Below are 22325 nucleotides of genomic sequence, written 5' to 3'. Positions count from 1 at the left end.
GTTTAAGTGGAATAGCGTGCGTGATCGCCTCGGTGATGAGGTTCTCAATTTCGGTTGCACTGGTGTCGATACTATCGTTAGTATCAAGTTCGCCTAACATAGGGAGATTTTGAGTGATGAAATTTTGGAATTCAGTCCAGTTAGCATGACGATAGTCTCTTATAGTTCTTGGAGGGTTGGGTTGTTTTGGAGTTAGTATGTCAGTGTTGACAAGAAGTGGTACGTGGTCTGACGTTATTGAGTCACCGATGTGGCATCTATCCTCGAACCGATCCAGGATGTTACTAGTAACTAGGATGTGGTCGACAATAGAGGCCCCAGCAGCGTTCAGAAACGTGTATTCAGTGTTGGTGATTCGAAAGATAGGAAGGTCTAGTAGAAAATCCGTGAGTTTGGGTTTTGACGGTGATCACCAAACTGTGTGTGTCTACAATTCAGATCGCCCATCAACACGGCCTTGCCGAGCCTTGAAAAATACTCTAGCAAATGCCTGTTGAGTGGTTGATCCGGGTGTTTGTAGTAAGAGACTATCGTGAGGGTTTCGTTATTGGGGATATGCACGTCAATTGCCAGGAAGTCCACATCAGGTGGACGAAAATTTTGTGGGAATGTGTGTGTGGTGTGCGGTATTCCGTGTTTAACGAGAATACCATTCCCGCGTGAAACCTGACAGCGGCTTCGATGGATGATCGAATATCCTGCGAAGTGTGGATCGCTTTTCGACAGAGTATCTGTGAGTGCGAGGATCTGGATGTTATGCTTCGACAGGATATTCTTGATGAGGGGTCTCTTTTTGGAGAGACCCTGACAGTTGACTGTGCCTAGGGTGAAATCCATAAAGGGAGGGTGTTTAGTGGTTGGAGCGGAATGTCACCGTGACATTGCTTCCGTACCCGTGGACCACTGTCGAGTGGTCGTAGACTTGGCTAATTAGATTAGCCGTGATAGCTGCGATATGCTCGCGAAGTTCGGGCAACAAGTTCAGCAACAGAGCAGTCTGGATAGACAGGATGTTTTTCGTTTCAGTTGGGAGTTCGAATGGAGGGAATGATCTTTCGATCGATAGTGGCTGTATTTCGTGTGGGGCGGAGGGGATAGTGTGTCTTTGTGGACACTTATTGGAATATGCAGGGTGGTCGCCGCTGCAATTCGGGCATTTGGGTTCCTGCTGTTTTGTGCAGGCGCTGGATTTATGATTGCCGCCGCAGTGGGGCAGACGAATGCTTTTTGAGGGCATTCGTCAATAGAGTGTCCGTTGATGCAACATTTGCTGCAATATTTTGGGGTAGGGATAGTTGGATCGGAGCCGTGTGGAAGCTCGGCATTGTAGATTTCTCCTTCGAGAGTTATGCCTCGGCTCAATGCTGTTGTGAATTTTTCTAAGGATTTAGTCACCACCTTGATCACCTTAGAGTCCTTGCCTAGTTTGTAGGACTTGACTCTCCACAGTTTTTCAACTGGGAATTCTTGTTCGGTGAGCAATGCGGTGACCTCCTCCTCAGAATAATCCACATCGATACCGGTGATGCAGAGGAGATAAGTGGGCTCTTTAGAGGAAGTGTTGGGGTTTTTGCTACGGCTGTGAACCGTAACCATAGTTTGGCCAGTTGCTTTTCGGATTGCTTTCTCTATTTCCTCTGCATTTATTGAATTAAAAAGTCGCAGGTGTGCGATGCCGTGAGAGAGAACTTTGCCTGAGTGAATCTTATTGGCTAGAAGAGAGGTGGCATTTATTTGCCGAAAGAAGGTACGTTTATTGCATAAATCTTTTGGAAGATCTTTGATAAGGTACTCGGACAGAGTCGGATCATTAATGGCGTTGATAACGTTTTGGTTTTTAGACTGATTTTTTGGGCGAGGATTTGCTGCGGCATTGGCATATGAAATTTGTTTTAGTTGTCTTCTTTGGAAGACGAAGTCGTTAAATTGTTGCGGATTGTTGGCGCTGATGGGTGCTTGTTGTGGCGTGGGTTGTTGTTGAGATGATTGAGATACTTGCTTAGATGTTTGAGTGGGAATTTTTGGTATAGCACCCTGCTTAACGTGAGTGCTCTGACGCTGAGGACCAGCCTGTGCTGGTCGCGTTAAAGGCGGAAAGTCGCGAGCATATCGCTGCAAAAAAGGGTTATTGGCGTCTTCCTGCTCGATGCGGCCGTAGGCCTCGAGATACTTATCGCGGACGATTTGCATCTCCGCGCTAAGAGTCGCGAGGTCCAGTTCCGCCTGGAGCCGGTTGTAGCCGCTGTGTGGAGGTACCGTGCCTTCCTGTTGCAAGGAGGCATATTGGTTGGCTGTAGTTGTGGTAACAGTGGTGGCAACGTTTGTCGAGGTCGACGTCCGAGGACGAAGCGACCGGGTGGAGCTGACGGACCTTACTGATGAAGGCATGACAATTGGGAGGATGCTAGTCTGGCGATCGGAGGGCACCTCAGCCTCAAGGTGTTCTGGGGGTAAACCCCAGGGATAAAGGTGGCTTGTCCACCCCTCCGTGCTTTTCCGGCGTTAGACTATGGCTATATTTACCTGATGGGTGCAGTTTACCCTGCCGCTGGTGGGTCCCTCGCTGAAAGCCTTTCTCGTGATTAGTTTGTCCCCCTTACTCGTACTTGTTCTTGGAGCCGTATGTGAACACTAGGTAGAGTTCGGGGCGAGCGTTGCCACTCGAGCCCAGGGCCAGAGTATTCCTCTGTAACCCAGCAATCCGTCTACCTTTTTGGTTTACACGGCCAAGCGTCGTTGGTTTTTCACACTGAGTCCAAACTAATCGCTTAGGGCTAGCTGTGCGCCGCTACTTCAGCACTTGGTGCTCTCAGGCTTCTCGCTGTTCGTCGGTAAGAGTGGGGTGTGCAAGCAGTGACCTTACTCTTCGACGTCCGGATCGAGAATGTTTTTTTTTTAGTATAGTCCTAGTCTTAGTACAAAGCCTCCGCATTCGTTATATACTGCGACCGCGACGGGAGGGGGATGGTGGTATAGCTTGGGGGTCAGATAGATATCACTCCAGGTTATGGGCCGTCAGGTACAACTCCAGGTTACGCAGTGTGACCGATTTTATCTTCGGACATGTGGGTCTCACTGTTCCATTAGAACTCACATAATGTCCCCGAGGCTGGGGCTGGGGCTGTACGAGTATCTGTGTGTATGTAAGGGGGGGTCGCCTTTGCTAGTTTTGCAGGCGGGCACCTTATACCCTAGCGCCGGCACTGGTCAGAGAATTTCCTGATGGCGACTCCAGAGTCGATAGACTATGTAAATAAGTTAGATGTACGTTTGCGAACCTATGTATTGTCTTATACAAAATATATGTAAATGTAAATGTGTCAGGTGCCATACGCTACATAAAAATCTATTACTACACCAGGGCATTTAGCACAAAATGAATCGATTTTTAAATACAGCACCTAGAAACTTACAACTTTTTGCATTATGTTCAGGATTATGTCAGGAAAAAATTCAACTATACAAAAGTGGTTGGAAATAAAATGCATCCATAAGTGCATGAACGTGTCAAAATAAGCATATTGAAGGCCAGATTTTATTATTCGGGGATTTTTGGGGCCACTGAAGACGAATATGCCATCAGAACCGACCACCGGAGCCCCTGGTACAAAGGTTTACTCCTAAAGCACGTGATCTGAGGTTTAGACGGTTTTCGGCACTAAATTAATTCAAACAGATTGCTCGGAAGTTTTTAGGGTTCTGAACAAGAATAAGCCATCAGAACCGACCCCGCTGCACCCGGTGGTGCTCAAAAACTCTCTAAATTTCAGAAGATAACATGCCTCAGCAGTGACCTTGGACACTAGGTGGTCCGGGACCTAGTTGTAATGGTGTATTCGTATTCAGCGACCCCAAAACCACCTAGTAATCTATTTCCATGCATTGAGTGCCGAAAACCTTCGAAACTCCAGAAGGTGACGTCTCTTAGCAGTGACCTTGGGCACAAGATTTTTTGGGAGTCAGTTATGATGGCGTGTTCGTATTAAGCAACCTTAAAACCCCCGAGAAATCTGTTTGAATCAATTTATTGCCGAAAACTCTCGAAACTCCAGAATATAACGTACCTTAACAGTGACACTGGGTACCAGGTGCTCTGTGGGTGTTCTGATGGCGTAGTCGTGTTCGAGGTACCCTAAACAAAATAAAATCTGAACCTTAGTAGGGTTATTTTGACATGTTTATGCACTTTCGGCGATGATAGAATGATACAAGAAGAACCACAGGAACAAACAGGACCGAAAATAACAATGTGCGAATTAGAACAGGCAATTAGAAATGCAAAGACCTCAATAGCAGTAGGCCCAGATCAGATACCCACTGAGCTAATTAAATGCATTGAAGAAGAAACACTGCATATATTTTTAGATCTGTTCAACAAGGTATATACAACAGGAGTAATACCCCAGGATTGGTTGCTGTCCACATTTGTAACACTACCAAAGTCAATACATGCGACAGAATGCTCCCAGTACAGAACAATTTCTTTAATAAGCCACACACTTAAGATATTCCTCAAAATAATACATGGAAGACTATACATACAAAAAAAATAGAGGAAGATATAGACGACACCCAGTTTGGTTTCAGAGGAGGACTAGGAACGAGAGAGGCTCTGTTCGCTTTTAACGTTCTCGCGCAAAGATGACTAGATATGAACCAAGATCTCTATGTCTGCTTTATAGATTATCAAAAGGCTTTTGATAGAGTACGACATCAGAAACTCATAAAACTTTTAAAAGAGAAGAATGTGGACAGTCGAGATATACGGGTTATTGTCAATCTGTATTGGAATCAAAAAGCAACGGTTAAAATCGAAAATGTCGAAACAGAGACCATAAAAATCAAGAGAGGTGTTAGGCAGGGTTGCGTGTTGTCTCCATTGTTATTCAATCTGTACAGCGAAGCTATTTTTAAGGAAGCAATATCAGAGGAAGAACAGGGTATATTAATAAACGGAAAAATCTTGAACAACATAAGATTCGCAGACGACACCGCTATTTTTGCAGACAGTCTAGATGCACTGCAACTATTAGTAAATAGATTACATCAAGTCAGTACGGACTATGGACTACAAATGAACGTTAAGAAAACCAAGTTCATGATTATTTCTAAGCAACATACAGTAGGAAGGTTGGATATCGAGGGAAAACAAGTAGAAAGAGTGAATAACTACAAATATCTGGGAACCTGGGTAAATGAAAACAATGACCAGGGTAGAGAAATCAGGACACGCATTGAAATTGCAAGACAAGCATTTATAAAAATGAAAAAGATGTTTGTTAATCGAGACCTTCCTCTGGAGGTGAGGATAAGAGCCTTAAGATGCTACGTGTTCTCGACTTTGTTCTATGGAGTGGAAAGCTGGACACTAAAAGTAGAAAATATAAAGAAGTTGGAAGCCTTGGAGATGTGGTGCTATAGAAGAATTTTGAAAATACCATAGATCCAACGAGTTACAAATGCAGAAGTGTTAAGAAGGCTGCAAAAGGATTGCGAGGTGATAAAGAACATCAAAACAAGGAAGCTAGAATATTTAGGCCACATTACCAGAGGTGCGAAATATGAGATATTAAGGCTCATAATTCAAGGTAAAATAAAGGGTAAAAGATCTATAGGTAGAAGAAGAATTTCCTGGCTGAGAAACTTAACAGAGTGGTATAGTTGCAGCTCAGTAGATCTTTTCAGAGCAGCCGCCAATAAGGTACGGATAGCTGTGATGATAGCCAACCTCCGATAGGAGAAAGAACTACAAGAAAAAGAATGCACTTTTTAATGCAATGCTGGTTAAAATGCTATAGAGCATTTCCACCCATTTTTTCCTGACATCATCCTGAACACAATGCAAAAAGTTGTAAGTCTCTAGGTGCTGAATTTAAAAATCGATTTATTCCGATGTTTTTAGTGCTAAATGCACTAACGTATCCACCATCTACAGTTGATGCGGCTGATAGAATCTGTCAAATTTATGATTTGTCTGGTTGGCTCTAAGTGACTCCGTGTTTAAATATTTTTCACAAACGTCTCATCAGTGGCTGTATCCTTTTCCATACATTTATTGTCTTCCGAATACAATGCTGGTTTTTGCGTTTGTTCGTTAGTACTTAGGATTTCTTGTAAAAGAAATTTCGTCCGTCTCAAAAAATTTCGAACAGTCCAATTAACTTGGAGCTTCTCTTAACTCTTTTTGAATACTTGACAAATGATTGATTTATTTCTAACACGAGTTTTTACATTTTTTTTTTCTTGATGCAGCTGGGCCTCTTGAACCATTTTATAAGTTTGTCATTTCCCAAGTAGTATAGATCATATTCGCAATCAGTTTCAGAATTAGTTTTTTCGCTGAAGTCAGCTTATCTCCTACTAGGTTTTCCTCTTCACTGGTGTTATGTTTCCTCCATTTTCTCAGTCTTAGTCATACTATGAACCTGGGATTATATCGATATGGAGCTTTCCATAAAGTATTAGCAACTTAGCCTGGTCTTTCTTACAAAAACTCATCTTATATCTTCAAATTAAATATAAGATACATAACATAAAACGGAAAGTTACGTAATGATGATCAAAATTTCGAATATCGCTCCGTAAATATAAGTAAATAATAAGTATATCTACTTTGTAGTAGTGAAAGTACACTTTGGAAAGCTACTGATGACGCCTGAAAGGGTAGAAACGGGGCCTGTCTAGCTATTGTGCAACCCTCTGGATCGAAGACAAGCAAAACCATCATTTTATTATTTTTATTTCCTATTACTCGGATTTGAGTACTGAAAGTTCCTCTGCTGCCCGTTTTTCCTAGACGGATGAAAGCGAAATGTGATCGTTTCCCTTTCGTTTTCTATATTCGTCGTCTGCTGTCTTATTAATTGAAAAAGTCGCAGATTGAGGATGTACCAGTAAGAACTTTCAAACACGAAGGATCTCAGTTTTCTACCATTTTAATTTATTAAATTGGTGGATTCTGCATCTGAGATTCTTCAATTTTTTTAATAAGTATATCCTCAAAAGATTATTATTATTAGATACAAAAGATTATTGATCCACTCAACTTATTTTACAATACGATATTAAAAGATAACACAGATGACAAATAAAACAATAGGTAATAAAAAGAAAATGTAAAGGACATAATAATATATCGGTTATTTCACAAACTAAATATCAATAACTAAATTGCAGAGCTACTTAATCGTACTTGGAGAGCATTCTTCAAAATTCTGGAAATATCCTCTGGACTTTCTGCTTTAAAGTACTATTACATGACCTCTAGTTTTGTCAGACCACACAGAAGGTTGAAGCGTTGGTAAAAACTGTAAACGATACTAGATATTACGTCAAAGATAGGTTAATCGTGGAAGTGAGGACTTTCAAATTCTATTAAACAAAATTGGTCAGACCTGTGATTACTATGGATTAACTCAACGCTAAGAACACTAAATATGCAATAGCAAACAAAAACACTAAATATGTATCATAGTCATATACAGGGTGTAACAAAAAATACAGGTCATAAATTAAATCACATATTTTGGGACCAAAAATAGTTCGACTGAATCTAACTTACCTTAGTACAAATATGCATACAAAAAAAGTTATAGCCCTTTGAAGTTACAAAATGAAAATCGATTTTTTCCGATATATCGAAAACTATTACAGATTTTTTAATGAAAATGGACATGTGGTATTCTTATGGCAGGAACATCTTAAAAAGAAATTATAGTGAAATTTGTGAACCCCATAAAAATTTTATGGGGGTTTTGTTCCCTTGAACCCCCCCAAACTTTTGCGTACGTTCCAATTAAATTATTATTGTGGCACCATTAGCTAAACACAATATTTTTAAAACTTTTTTTCCTCTTAGTACTTTTTCGAAAAGCTAGTTTTTATCGAGATATTTTGAATATTTGTCAAATCCACCACATATTTGTATACTGACAAGAGACCTGGTACTAATATGAATATTTATTTATAAATTACAGTTTGAGATATATTTTGAACTATATTAGAAAAGAAGCCATATCTCGATAAGAGGTGTCTTATCGAAAAAAGACTAAGAGGCAAAAAACTTTTAAAAACATTGTGGTTAACTAATGGTACCGCAATAATAGTTTAATTGGAACGTACACAAAAAATTGGGGGACTTAAAGGCACAAAACCCTCATAAAATTTTTATGTAAATATATTAAAAAAGAAGCCGCAACTCGATTAAAACTGGTTTATCAAAAAAATACTAAGCGGCAAAAAAGTTTTAAAAACATTGTGTTTAACTAATGGTACCACAACAATAATTTAATTGGAGCGTACATAAAAGTTTGGGGGGTTTAAGGGAACAAAACCCCCATACATTTTTTATGGGCTGCACAAATTTTACTATAATTTCTTTTTAAGATGTTCCTGGCATAAGAATGCCACATGACCATTTTCGATAAAAAATCTATAATAGTTTTCGATATATTGGAAAAAATCAATTTTCATTTTGTAACTTCAAAGGGCTATAATTTTTGGTGTAGGAATATTTGTACTAAGGTAAGTTAGATTCAGTCGAACTAATTTTGGTCCCAGAATATGTGGTTTAATTCATGACCTGTATTTTTGTTACACCCTGTATATGCAATACTGGATAGAATAGTGAAAGTCATGTATCTCATCTAGGGATGGGAAAAACCTACCGGATATAACCTAAAACCGGTTTTTTTACTACGCAATAATCGGTTTTATCGTTTGTTTTTTTGTCCCGGTTATAACCGGTTTTAACCGGGTATAAAAATGGGAAAATTTTTACTTCCACACGCACGAATGAGAAATTTTAAGCTGACCGAAACCGATTTGACAGCATTGATGACTGATTTGTATACTGATATGGATTGACATCGATTAGAATGGAGTATCGCAAACTAAAGTTCAATATAAATGTAACCTATTGGGTATTGGCTATTGCCTAAAAAACCGAAAACCGGTTTTTGGAATAACCGGTTTTTTTGATAACCGGTTTTTTGACCGGTTATAACCGCCAGGTTAAACCGTAGGTGAAAAAACCGGTATAACCGAAAACCGGTGTTTTGTCAACAACCGCCATTCCTAATCTCGTCAGTAATATTAATAGAAGCTGGGATACAATCATAGAAATTAAAAGCTGAATAGTACGGTCTTAAGCAATCCTCTGCTGCCACGATCTTGGTATTTACCTTCTAAGGGGAATGATATATATTGTTATATGATATTTGGAAGCCTTTTAAAACTGGGTAAACAGACGACTTATAAAGATAAGCTGGTTCGACTGAGTTAGAAATGAGGATGTTCTTAAATGGCTGAACCAAACACAACTGGTCAATATATAATAAAAATAGGCAAGCGTTATAATGATTCGTCCACATTATGAGGCACTCAAAAATATGAACTTTTGGATCTCATACATCCAATGGCCATGGAATTAGAATATGGATGAGAATAACAAGAATCTAATAGCTACAGGTACAAAGAATGCATTTTCAACACGTATTTTAAAATCAGTCCACCTCCTCAGTTCTCTATTTCAAAATAGTTTAGATTGAAACCAACAAAAAACATTTAAAACGTTTAACCCCTCAACGTTGAGGAAGCAAGAGATATACTGGAGATTCGATTCCCTAATCATTCATCGACGATTACCATATTATGTACCTTAGGACAGATAAGCAAATTAAGGGAATCACAGTTCTAATGAGAGAAAAATCTGTTGTAGCTATAAAACCTTTTGGAGCTATCATGAAAGTTACCTTAAGCAATAAGGGGTTTAAAAAAGTAATATCAACAAATGCTAATTCAACAAAAAGTCAAATCAAAAAAGAAAATTATCTTTCTGTGATAAATTTAGCAGATTAGAGCTACACAAAAGATCACAAATATGGTACTGGATACTGTCATCTGAGAAAATATAAATGCAAGATAGATACCATTAATTACCATTATAGAAGTGATGTTAAACGGTGCATGCCCTCTGTGAATGTAGTATTCTTAATGACAGATGAATATACAGTGCAAAGACCAATATTGAACCAAGAGAAATCCTTAAACCATCTGTAAGAAAGTTGTTGGTTAGAAAAAAATTTACGTGTGGAGTTTAACGAAAGGAAATCGTTCGACAAAAAGGTGTCGTGACCAAGTACAAAAGACAGTCTCGTATGAGCTACGAAAAAATAGAAGAGACTTTTTTGATTACCACCCAATCAGTTTTCAGGACTCCATTAATTTTGTAGCCTTCTTATTTGCTACCAAAACGAAGCCATCAATGTATCGAAGATAATTTAATATTATCCAGTTATGTTTGTAACTAGTTTAATCTAGTTGCTTAATCTATATTCGAGGGCAGGATTGAATAAATACTGTAATGCCTTGTTTGGTATTGACAATGATTACGAAAACAACTTTAAGTCGAAATATCAAATATTTTTGTAATTCTTTTCCAAAAAATATATTAATATACAGGGTGTTTCATTGGGAAAGTAACATACATTAACGGTAGAAAGAGGACACTTAGGCAGTCTCAAAAATACCATACTTAATGGGTCTTACTTCAATAATATCAAAGATACTGGGTGTTTTATCTATTTGGCCATTTTCTTATTTGGTTGATAACTTTTTAACCACACTGTATATTTATTTGATATTTGACACGCAAATATTCTTTAAGGTGTACAATCAATTAATTTATTTACAATTGTAAAAAATCTAGGTCCGGATTAAAAAATATTGGAAAAATATTCAGACCCAAAAACAACACCCTGTACATTAAATTTTTTAAAATAGATTTTTCATTTGAAAAGAGGATAAAAAACTAAATTTAGTGGCATACTTTGAATTTTCGGCAAAATGATTTTTCTGGTCAAATTTTGAATTTGAATTCTGAAATTATGCGAATTGCGAGAGCTCGAAGTAGAAAAAAATTGAAATACGACTTACAACTTGTTAAACACACTGTATATTTATTTTATATTTAACACCGAATATTCTTTAAAGTGTCCGATCATATAATTTATTTACAATTATAGAAAATCCATGGCCGGATTAAAAAATATTGGAAAAATGTTCCGACCCAAAAAACACCATATACAGGGTGTCCAGAAACTCTACCGACAAACGAAGACAGGAGATTCCTCAGATAATTTTAAGACAATTTAACCAAATTCACCTAGTCCGAAAATGCTTCCTAAGGGAGCTAGAGCTCTTTGAAGATGGCGTCTTAATTAGTTTTTCTTAAATACCTCCAGAACGCTTTTAATTAGAAAAACAAAAATTGGTACACATATTTATCTTCTAGAGATAAATCAATTCCATCCACGGTGAATTTCTAGTACCAATCATAGGCGTCCGTTTTGGGTGGGGCAACGGTTATTTTATCGCATAACTTTTTTGTCTTTAACTTATAAGCACTTTTGATACTGGATTATTAAATTGTGAGGTATTCTAGTACTAAAAGGTACTCTTGCTTTAAGTCGGTAGGACACACCGTTTTCTAGAAAAATCGATTTGAAAATTTTTCGTTTCCTGAATTTGAAAAAAAATTGAAAAATTTAAAGAAAAAAAAAACGGTGTATTTTACCAACTTCAAGCAAAAGTAACTTGTAGTACTAGAATACCTCATAATTTAATAATCTAGTGTCAAAAATTCTTAAAAATTAAAGACAAAAAAGGTATGCGATAAAATAACCGTTGACCTACCCAAAACGGACGCATATGACCGGTACTAGAAATTCACAACTACATAATAAAATCGATTAATCTCTGGAATATAAATAAATGTACCAATTTTCGTTTTTCTAAATAGTTTTTTTATTGAATTTTTTTTTGATATTCAAACAACGAAAAATTTTTAAATCGATTTTTCAAGAAAATGGTGTATCCTATCGACTTAAAGTAAGACTACCTTTTAGTACTATCATATCTTACATTTTAATAATCCAGACTCAAAAATGCTTAAAAATTGAAAACAAAAAAGTTATGCGATAATATAACTGTTGCCCTACCCAAAACGGACGCCTATGACCGGTACTAGAATTTTGCAATTAATGGAATCGATTTATCCCTGGAAGATAAATATTTGTACAAATTTTCATTCTTCTAAATAGAAGTGTTCTGGAGATATTTAAGAGAAACTAATTACCAGACGCCATCTTCAAATAGCTCTAGCTCCTTTAGGAAGCATTTTCGGACTAGATGAATTAAGTTGTCTTAAAATTATCTGAGGAATCTCCTGTCTTCGTTTGTCGGTAGAGTTTTTGGACACCCTGTACATTAAATTTTTTTAAAATGGATTTTGCGTTTGAAAAGAGGATGAAAAACTAAATTTAGTGGTACACTTTTAATTTTCGTCAAAATGATTTTCCTGGTAAAATTTTTAATTTGAATTCTGAAATTATGTGAATTGCGAGAGCTCGAAGTAAAAATAATACAATGTGACTTAATTTTAAGTAATACTAATATTTAATCTAAATTGGTAAAATGTTAACATTTTAGTATTTTTTTCTTATGGCGACAAATAATTCATAACAAATATTCACCTTTTATAATTAATGAATAAATAATAAAGAGTCCACAAAAAATACATAACTTTAATCAAAGAACTATCTTAAAAATTAAAAAACAGGAAAAATTTGCTGAAAAAGAACTTTCGGATATCTAAATCCAAAGTTTATAACGAGGAAATAAATAGTAGGGAAGAACTTCTTGACCGGATTCCAGAGGCCTTCCAAGAAATGAAGAATATCCCTGACGAGATTAGAAAGTCAGTCAGACAAATAACAAAAAGAGCAACACTTTGCCTTTAACAAGGTGGTGGCCATTTTGAACAATTACTATAGTTTTGATGTTATTTTTCAGAAAATGTTTTCTGTTTTTCTTTTAATTTTTAAGATAGTTCGTTGATTACATAAAGTTATGTATTTTTTGTGGACTCTTTATTACTTATTCGTTAATTAAAGGTGAATATTTGATATGAATGATTTGTCGCTATAATAAAAAAACACTGAAATTTTATCATTTTACCAATTTAGATTAAATAATGGTATTAATTAAAATTAGGTCACATTTTAATTTTTGTACTTCGAGTCTCGCAATTCACATAATTTCAGAATTCAAATTCAAAATTTTACCAGAAAAATCATTTTGCCGAAAATTAAAAGTATATGACGAGATTTAGTTTTTCATCATATTTTCAAATGCAAAATCCATTTAAAAAAAAATTAATATACATGGTGTTTTTTTGGGTCGGAACATTTTTTCAATATGTTTTAATCCGGACCTGGATTTTTTATAATTGTAAATAAATTAATTGATTGGACGCTTTAAACAATATTCGTTGTTAGATATAAAATAAATACACAGTGTGTTTAACAAGTTGTAAGTCGTATTTCAATTTTTTTTCTAATTCGAGCTCTCGCAATTCTCATAATTTCAGAATTTAAATTCAAAATTTTACCAGAAAAATCATTTTGCCGAAAATTCAAAGTATACTACTAAATTTAGTTTTTTAGTGTCCTTTCAAATGCATAATATATTTTGAAAACAAATTAATGTACAGGGTGTTGTTTTTGGGTCGGGATATTTTTCCAAAATTTTGAGTGCGGCCCTGGATTTTTTACAATTGTAAATAAATTAATTGATTGTACACCTTCAAAAATATTTGCATGTCAAATATCAAATAACTATACAGGGTGGTTAAAAAGTTATGAACCAAATAAGAAAATGGCAAAATAAATAAAACACCCAGTATCTCTGTTATTAATGAAGAGAGAGATTAATCAAGACCCATTAAGTATGGTATTTTTGAGACCGCCTAAGTGTCCTCTTTCTACAGTTAGCGTATGTTACTTTCCCAATGGAACACCCTGTATTAGAATCAACCGAGATCAAAGAAACAAGATTAAAATAATATTAAACTCATAAATTCCAAACTTTTTGTCATTTGTCACACCTGCAAATCATCCTCAAGCCGTACCCGATCTTCCAACACGAAATCCACCAAATTGAAAAGTAAAATTGAGTAAAAGTTGGAAGACCATACTTACGAAATACTTTTCGTTAATAGTAGGTCAATAAATATTCGCTGAAAATTTCATTGGTACTACGAAAACTTTCGAATGGTTCGACGGGGGGCAGGTGCCGTCTATGGGTAAGCAAGTACCATTTCTTCGCGTTAATATTATTCATTACCAGAACGGATCTCAAGTTCAGTGCCGCGGAAGTGATGTGAATAAAGTGCACGGCCACCGATATAATTGCATTTTTTTAAATCGACGGTATTAGGTATACCTTTGGATTTCGCTCATTATTGCGGGTATTTCTGCGCGAAACAAAGGTAAGTTAATACATTTATATAATATTTTTCTGAAACTATTTTCTTATGGCGTCTTATGCAATTTACTATTTTAGTTGGGAATAAGCCACAATTTTAGTTTGAAATTAAATTTATTTGATGTTTCGATTTCCACTTCGAAAATCGTTATCAAAAAACCAAATATTAATAAATTAAACAAATTTTGTTTTTGTTGCTTGGTAAAAAATTCTTCTAATAATTTAATTTTATCTGACTCATTCATATTGTCAATTGCGTTCCTGGGACGACTTTATTGGAAGATAGTTCGTTCGATTATATGAAATCAACTTTAACTTAAGAATATCCGTCAGAAAAATCGTAGTATGTGATTTGTCTTTAAACAGACAACCATATGCAATTATGATAGTAAAATTCTGATGTTAGTGAACCCATAGTAAATCACGAGAAAAAAACCACGAAAAAACCTCATGATACTATTTCCACATGGTAAGTATTTGGTCTTACATTTAGTTTACTCTCAAAAATAACACCAAATTCTGATTTTTTATGTATGTTATTTAAAAATTTAAATGATATATCCTCGATGCGTTACTGACTTACTAATCGTGGTAGTTTCTTTCTATTGATTTCCTCTTTTAATATTGGTAACCACATCCTACTGCATTCTGCCGAGGAATTTTTGACACAAATAACATAAATATAAAAATGTCACATATAATATCAGAATTTGGTGATATTTTTGAGAATACTTATCTATGGATAGAGAAATCTAAGACCAAATACTTACCATGTGGAGATACAATGGGTCTATTGAATAAAAAGAAGTATTTGCTTAGCCTTACAAGTATTTAAGTATTTACTTAATACTAATTGAATAAAGTTATTTCTTTAATGATTTATTCAATTACTATTAAGTAATTACTTAAATACAAGGAAGTAAAAGCAAATACTTCTTTTTATTCAATGGACCCTTTGAATCATGAGATTTTTTCTTTGTTTTTTCCTCGTGATTTACTATGAGATCACTAACATGAGAATTTTACTGTCATCTTTGCATGTGGTTGTCTTTTAAGGACAAATTACATGCTAGGATTTTTCTGACGATTATTCTGAAGTTAAAGTTGATTTCATGTAATCCATTGAACTATCTTTTAATAAAGTCTTCCCAGGAATTCAACTCATAAATATTGGCAATATCATTTTAATAAAGTCATCTACATTTTATAAAGTCATCTACTTTAAAATGTATAATATGTGTGAATTGTTAATATGAATGAGTAAGAAAATTAAATTATTTAAAGAATTTTTACCAAGCGAAAAAAAGCAAAACTTGTATAGTTTATTAGTATTTTGTATTTTGATAACTTTTTCCGAAATGAAAATCGAAACGTCAAATAAACGTAATTTCAAACTAAAATTAAGGCTTATTCCCAAATAAAATATCTATTAAAATAAAAATTAGTAAGATAGAAAATTACATTTATATAAATTTTACTAGTGTATTAAAGTTTATTTTTTTAAAATATACTTCAATACTTACTGAAAAAAAGGTACAGTTGGTACTATTTAAAAACTATAAAACATAATTTATTGTAACAAATATGTTAAAAACTTTGGACTTTAAAAACTAGTAATAAAAATAAATACTCTAATAAATAAAACATTCTACAAAAAATCTAAATTACATTAGCATAAAATTCAAAACTACTATAAAATAAAAAAAACAATATCAAAATTTTGTAAACGAAATAAAATATAGATTAAAATTGTAAATATACTAATTTTGTATAATACTAAAAATCGTAGCAAAATCCTTGATTTCATTTCACTGTAATAAATAAAATTATGTACATATTATGTTTCTAATGAAACTAATTTTTAATAATTTATTGCCAACCGAAGTGACAGTTTAGAACTATAAATAAATCATAAATTAATTTTTATTAAGAAAAATTAAGATAACAATTTTATTTAAATATCTAGTTATTCAAGAATAGTACAAAATAAAATTCAAAATAGGTATAGGAGTATAAATACTCTACTCTACTCTCGTGGTAGAATGAACAAAGCACTCCAGACCCATTGAATAAAAGAAATTGGCGCTCTTAGTTTTTATGTGATTGAAAATCACAAGTATTTCTTGTCGAAATGATATTTTAAAGATATTATCAAAATCTGATGATAATACCGTCAGCTAAAAAAAATTGAATTTCGTGGAAATGGTCATTAACCTTTTGATGTACCTTATGGACAAGTTATAAACTAACACTTTCATTTTAAAACTTTTCAATCGAAAGCCAATTTCTAGCACGATGTTTTAGCGGATTACAGAAATTAAAAATAAGAAGTTAATTTATTAGACTGTACACATAGACCAAGTATATAGGGTGAGGCAGATAAAGGGCCTATTAGAAATATCTCGAGAACTAAAGGCAACTGAATTATGAAAATTGGAACAAAGGGGTTTTGAAGACTGATCTATTTAATGAAAATATTTTCATCTACTTGGTACTTCCGGTTATACCGGAAGTTGCTTATAACTTCGTTTTTTTAAATGGGGCACCCTATATATTTTTACATTTTTGGATTCTCCTCAATTTCTTCTTTCTTAAAATATAAGGTTTTGTAACATTATACAGGGTAGGTTAAAAGATAATTACGTTTTCTTAATAATCTCGTAGCAATATTCACACCCTGTAGGATTGTAGTAGTTTGACATAATAAACTCTATTTATGTTCAAATGATTTTAAATATAGTCCTTAAAAATAGTAGACCGCTATTAGTACCGCTAAATTTTTATTTTATTATACAGGGTGGGTCGAAACTCGGAATGAGTATTTTCTGAGTTTTCTTAAATGGAACACCCTATATTTTAGTATTGTAATGAAATGATATTTCACGGTACTTTTTTATTTCTTAAGCATTCTCTATACCTAACTGCTTTAATTTGTGCTTAATTGTTAATCGCACCAACAATCTTAACTTCGATGGTATTTTGATAGCTCAACCATTATTGGCAATTTTAAGTATCAGTCTAGATTAATATGTATTTATTTCCAGAAAATTATTTGTGATTGAATATTTTCACCGCCAACCTGATACAATTTCACATATTTTGTGTTGCAATTAATGTTTGGCTTGAATCACCAATAACTCACAAAGTAAAGCAGTTAGGTATAGGGAATGCTTAAGAAATTGAAAAGTACCATAAAATAACATTTCATTACAATACTAAAATACAGGGTGTTCCATTTAAGAAAACTCAGAAAATACTCATTCCGAGTTTCGACCAACCCTGTATACTAAAATGAAAAATTTAACTATACCAATAATTCCTAACAATATTAGACTATATTAAAAATTATTTGAACATAAATAGAGTTTATTATGTCAAACTACTACAATCCTACAGGGTGTGAATATTGCTACGAAATTAATAAGAAAACGTAATTATCTTTTAACCTGTCCTGTATAATATTACAAAACCTTATATTTAAAGAAAGAAGAAATCGAGGAAAATCCAAAAATGTAAAAATATACAGGGTGTTCTATTTAAAAAAACGAAGTTACAATCAACTTCCGGTATAACCGGAAGTAGCAAAGAAACCAACATATTTTCATTAAATAGTTCACACCTTAAAACCCCTGTATTTTAATTTTCATGATTTTCTTACCTTTAGTTCTTGATATATTTCTAATAGGCCCTTTATCTGCCTCACCCTGTGTACGTGTCAAATCGGGGAAGAGTTTGGAAAGTAAAAAGATGGACGTATAAAATGTTTGTTCATTACATTATTATTATTTAATAATAGTAGGGGAGGAAACTATGCCAAATTTGCAGTTACTCGAGCGTGTTATGGGGACCTATTGAGTTGTGAAGATTAGGTGCTAAAACCAAAAAAGTTAAGTAAAGTTTTCCATTTAAGTGGGGACTTTCCATTTTTTAATTTAATTTTCCATTTCCAACCATCGTTTATTCCGATTATAGCGCCATCTATCCATAATTCGAAAAAATGTCTCGAATAAAAGTTACTTATTTTTACGTAAGAAATCCAGTTCTGCAATAAACAATGGGAGCTCCTGCTTAAGATTTTAAAGTAAACCCCACCCCATCTCCGTGGGGGGTCGTGTTTGGTGTCATTCGATAGATTTTTTAAAAATATTAAATACGTGTACTTTGCAGTTTTTCGATCTGATGTTCAATTCGCGAAATATCACGGGCTCCCTATTTAAAATTTTAAATTTACCCCCGCCCCTCTCCGTGGGGTGTCGTGTTTGGTGTCATTCGGTAGATTTTTGAAAAATATTGAATAAATATTTTTTAGTTTTTCGATCTGACGTTCATTTCTCGAAATATTCGCTTTTTTATTGTGAAACTTTGTGACTCGTCCATTTCCTTACGCCCCGCTCAAACCTTCAGATTTTTGGAATATGTATACACTGTTCTGCATGTACTTAACTTACCTTATCTCAATCTGACGAGTTTTTTTAAGGATAGATTTCTTTCGGACCCCCCTTAACGAACTCCCCTATATCAAGATAGGATATGGTTATGGATATGAATATCATAGGGGTACATTTTCTGACGTGCTCGAGTAACTGCAAAAATTCCCGCTTTGGTTCCCCTACCATAAGCATAATGTGTTCAATTTAGTCCTAGTAAGACAGATTTAAATATACAGGGATATGATTTACAACTGATAAAATTTTAGTATTTCCGGTAAGGATTAAGGATTTGAAGCATATTTAATAATAATTACATTACCTGGCTTGGTAAATTCTACTCTATTGTGTACTGTGCTATTTTCTCTTTGCCAAGACTTATCTAGATATGTTGTGCGTAACTCCTTTTGAGTTTGGTGTAAGATTAAATAAATAGTAAAATTGGTTTCCTTGTTTTAATAAAAGGTATACCCAAACGCCTGCGGCACTTCAGACGAGAACCGATCCAACGGATGCAGGAAAATTTCTGTTTATTAAAGTCCCATACCGGACAAGAAATGAGTGTAGGATTAGCACGGTAGAAACCCTAAACTTCCAAATATCCTTTTCACAACAAGAAGCTCCTAAAAGTCCAAGTTCAGTAGAATCTCTTATTGTCACGACATAGAAAACCCGCAGATAAAGGAGCATTTAAAAACTTTAAAATCAGAATCAATAAAATGTTAAAGAAACAGCTGTAACCGGAAAAGCCCTAGGGTACAACCCCCTTGCTGGCGCATTTATTTACGAATACAGTTAAAGGTGTAGGATAACCATTTCGTGCCAATGTGTTTTAAATTCATTAATTTTGTCCGAATTCTGAGAAAACTAATAAAAATGAAAAGTATTTTTGAAAAATTTAAACGCAGAATGAAAGATTGCATTATTACCGAGGGCCTAAAGTTCCTAATGTTTATTTTAATAAGTTACAGGGGTGAAAAAGAGAGAACATTTAGTGTGATGTTTAATTTCAAATATCTCATCCAAAAGAAACTTTTTGGTTATTCTAAGAGACTTTAGGCCCTCGGTAATAATGTAATCTTTCATTCTGCGTTTAAATTTCTCAAAAATACTTATTAGTTTTCTCAAGATTCGAAAAAAAATAAATTCATTTAAAACACGTTGGTGTGAAATTTTGCGCCAATGCCCTTAAGGCCGGCGGAATTTCACGAAAATTTTAACCAAAACGAAGTTCTGAAGTTATTTTCTTAAGCCATCTTAATGCAATTTACTATTTTCATTGTAACGAAGCCATAATTTGACTTTAAAATAAATTTATTTGATGTTTCGAATTACACTTCTGAAATCGTTTTCAAAAAACAAAGCATTAATAAATTTAACAAATTTTGTTTCCGCTACTTGTTAAAAAATTCTTCTAACAATTTAATTTTACCTTACCCATTAATATACTGAATATCATATTGAGTTAGGATAGAGACAAAACGTAGCTTGATCTGTAAATACCACAGAATTTCATTCTTGCAAGTGAACACATTGTTGTGCCCACCTTATCGGAGTCAACGATTTCAATGATGTAGCATGGTAACCCTCAATGGACGTTTGCCGTGCAAGCCAGCATCATGTAGGTAATCTATTTCTCAAATTTTGGTCACATAAGTAATGTTGTGGGTATTTTCTAAGGCCCCACAGAGTGCACGACGTGCACGTATAGTTATATGCACATTTCGAGCTAATTGTACCAAATACCTATATTGTTGAGGAGTCCAGGAGTAATTTCATGTTGATGATATCCGTATCTTTGAGTCACGTTACCAAATTGTTCATACAGCCGCCACAATCGCGATATATCAAAATGGTGTGCAACATCAGCTTGTGATAGACCAGCCACAATCATATTCATAGCATAGCATTTAAACATATGTTACTTAAGAAGTAAAAAATCTTCCGCTGTCAATGGTATATAATGTTATTAAAAAAAATTGTTTCTAAAAAAGATCCAAGTTGGAATCACAAAGTACATCACAAACATTTTCGGACCAATCAGTCCATCCTCAGGTTAGACCTAGAAATGAGTAAACCACTGTATAATACTGAAAAAGTTGAAATTCTGACTGTTGAAAATGTTAAGAAAATTAAAACATGTGGTTACTTACTCCAGATCCAAAGCAGTTGAAACTAGCTACAGAGTTAGGTCAAATGACCATTAAAATACAACATTTGAGCCATCTAGGCTACATTGAAAGCGACAATAAGTCGATGTTTAAAGAATAAATTATTTTTATGCTAAAATGGTGTCTTTATATTTGCTTTAAACTTTATGGTTATGGTTGGAGACAGCAGTGAATAGACTGAGTGAAATTAACACGTTGACGGACAGAACGTCTATAAACGTCTAATTTCTATTGATTTAATGTGACACAACGTCTATAGACGTTGCATTTTTCCCTATTCTACTTTGCAAAATACATACAGAGTGGGTCTGTAATTTGGAATAAATTCAATATCTCAAATAGGTACTAATTGTTTTTTTGAAAATTGCTGAGACCCGTCGATTAGTATTTCAAATTGTAATTTTTGACATACAATAATAATGTATACAGGGTGTCCCAATTTAGAGATATGACGTGATCGTTGATTTTCTTAAACGGCAACACTGTCATTTTGATAGCTATTTTGATAGGGTGTGTAAAGTTATACATAACTGCAAAATTTAAAATTTTTATTCACTTCCATTTACAAGGTAATAAAAAGAAAAACAAAGTTATGAAAAACAAGTAATCAAATAATAATTGAATTTAATTATTTCAATTAAGCAAATGCTCTAATGTTGCCCATTGACTATTTGACAATAATTTAGGGCAAATTTATGAGCATTTGCTTAATTGAAATAATTAAATTCAATTATTATTTGATTGCTTGTTTTTCATAACTTTGTTATTTTTTATTATCTTGTAAATGATAGGGAATAAAAATTTGAAATTTTGCAGTTATGTATAACTTTACACACCCTATCAAAATAGCTGTCAAAATGACAATGTTGCCCTTTAAGAAAATCAACGATGACGTCATATCTTTAAATTGGGACACCCTGTATACATTATTATTGTATGTCAAAAATGACAATTTGAAATACTAATCGACGGGTCTGAGCATTTTTCAAAAAAACAATTAGTATTTGAATTATTGAATTTATTCCAAATTACAGAGATAACTTTGTTATTTTTTATTATCTTGTAAATGGTAGAGAATAAAATTTTTATATTTTGCAGATATGTATAACTTTACACATCCTATCAAAACAGTTATCAAAATGACAGTGTTGCCATTTAAGAAAATCAACGATGACGTCATTTCTCTAAATTGGGACACTCTGCATACATTATTATTTTATATCAAAAAGGACAATTTGAAGTACTAATTGACGGGTCCGAGCATTTTTCAAAAAAAAAACGATTAGTATTTGAGATATTGAATTTATTCCAAATTACAGACTCACTCTGTATAGTGTCACAACACTTGCACACATAAATTTGACGCACTATCCGTCAATGTGTTAATCATTCAATTAACTTA

At 34.0% G+C, this 22325-nt stretch overlaps 1 protein-coding gene across 1 annotated transcript in view; it reads left to right on the top strand.

The window, feature by feature from the left end:
• Window positions 1-14080: 14080 nt before the first annotated feature.
• Window positions 14081-22325, top strand: part of LOC114332687 (acyl-CoA Delta-9 desaturase) — a 109583-nt gene continuing 101338 nt past the window's right edge. The window contains exon 1 of the mRNA XM_028282515.2: window positions 14081-14329. The gene's annotated coding sequence lies outside the window, so the exon portion shown is untranslated. The remainder of the gene's footprint in view (window positions 14330-22325) is intronic.

Source organism: Diabrotica virgifera, chromosome 1, assembly GCF_917563875.1.
Source record: "Diabrotica virgifera virgifera chromosome 1, PGI_DIABVI_V3a".
Taxonomy (NCBI): Eukaryota; Metazoa; Arthropoda; class Insecta; order Coleoptera; family Chrysomelidae; genus Diabrotica; species Diabrotica virgifera.
This window is presented reverse-complemented; position numbering and strand designations above follow the sequence as displayed.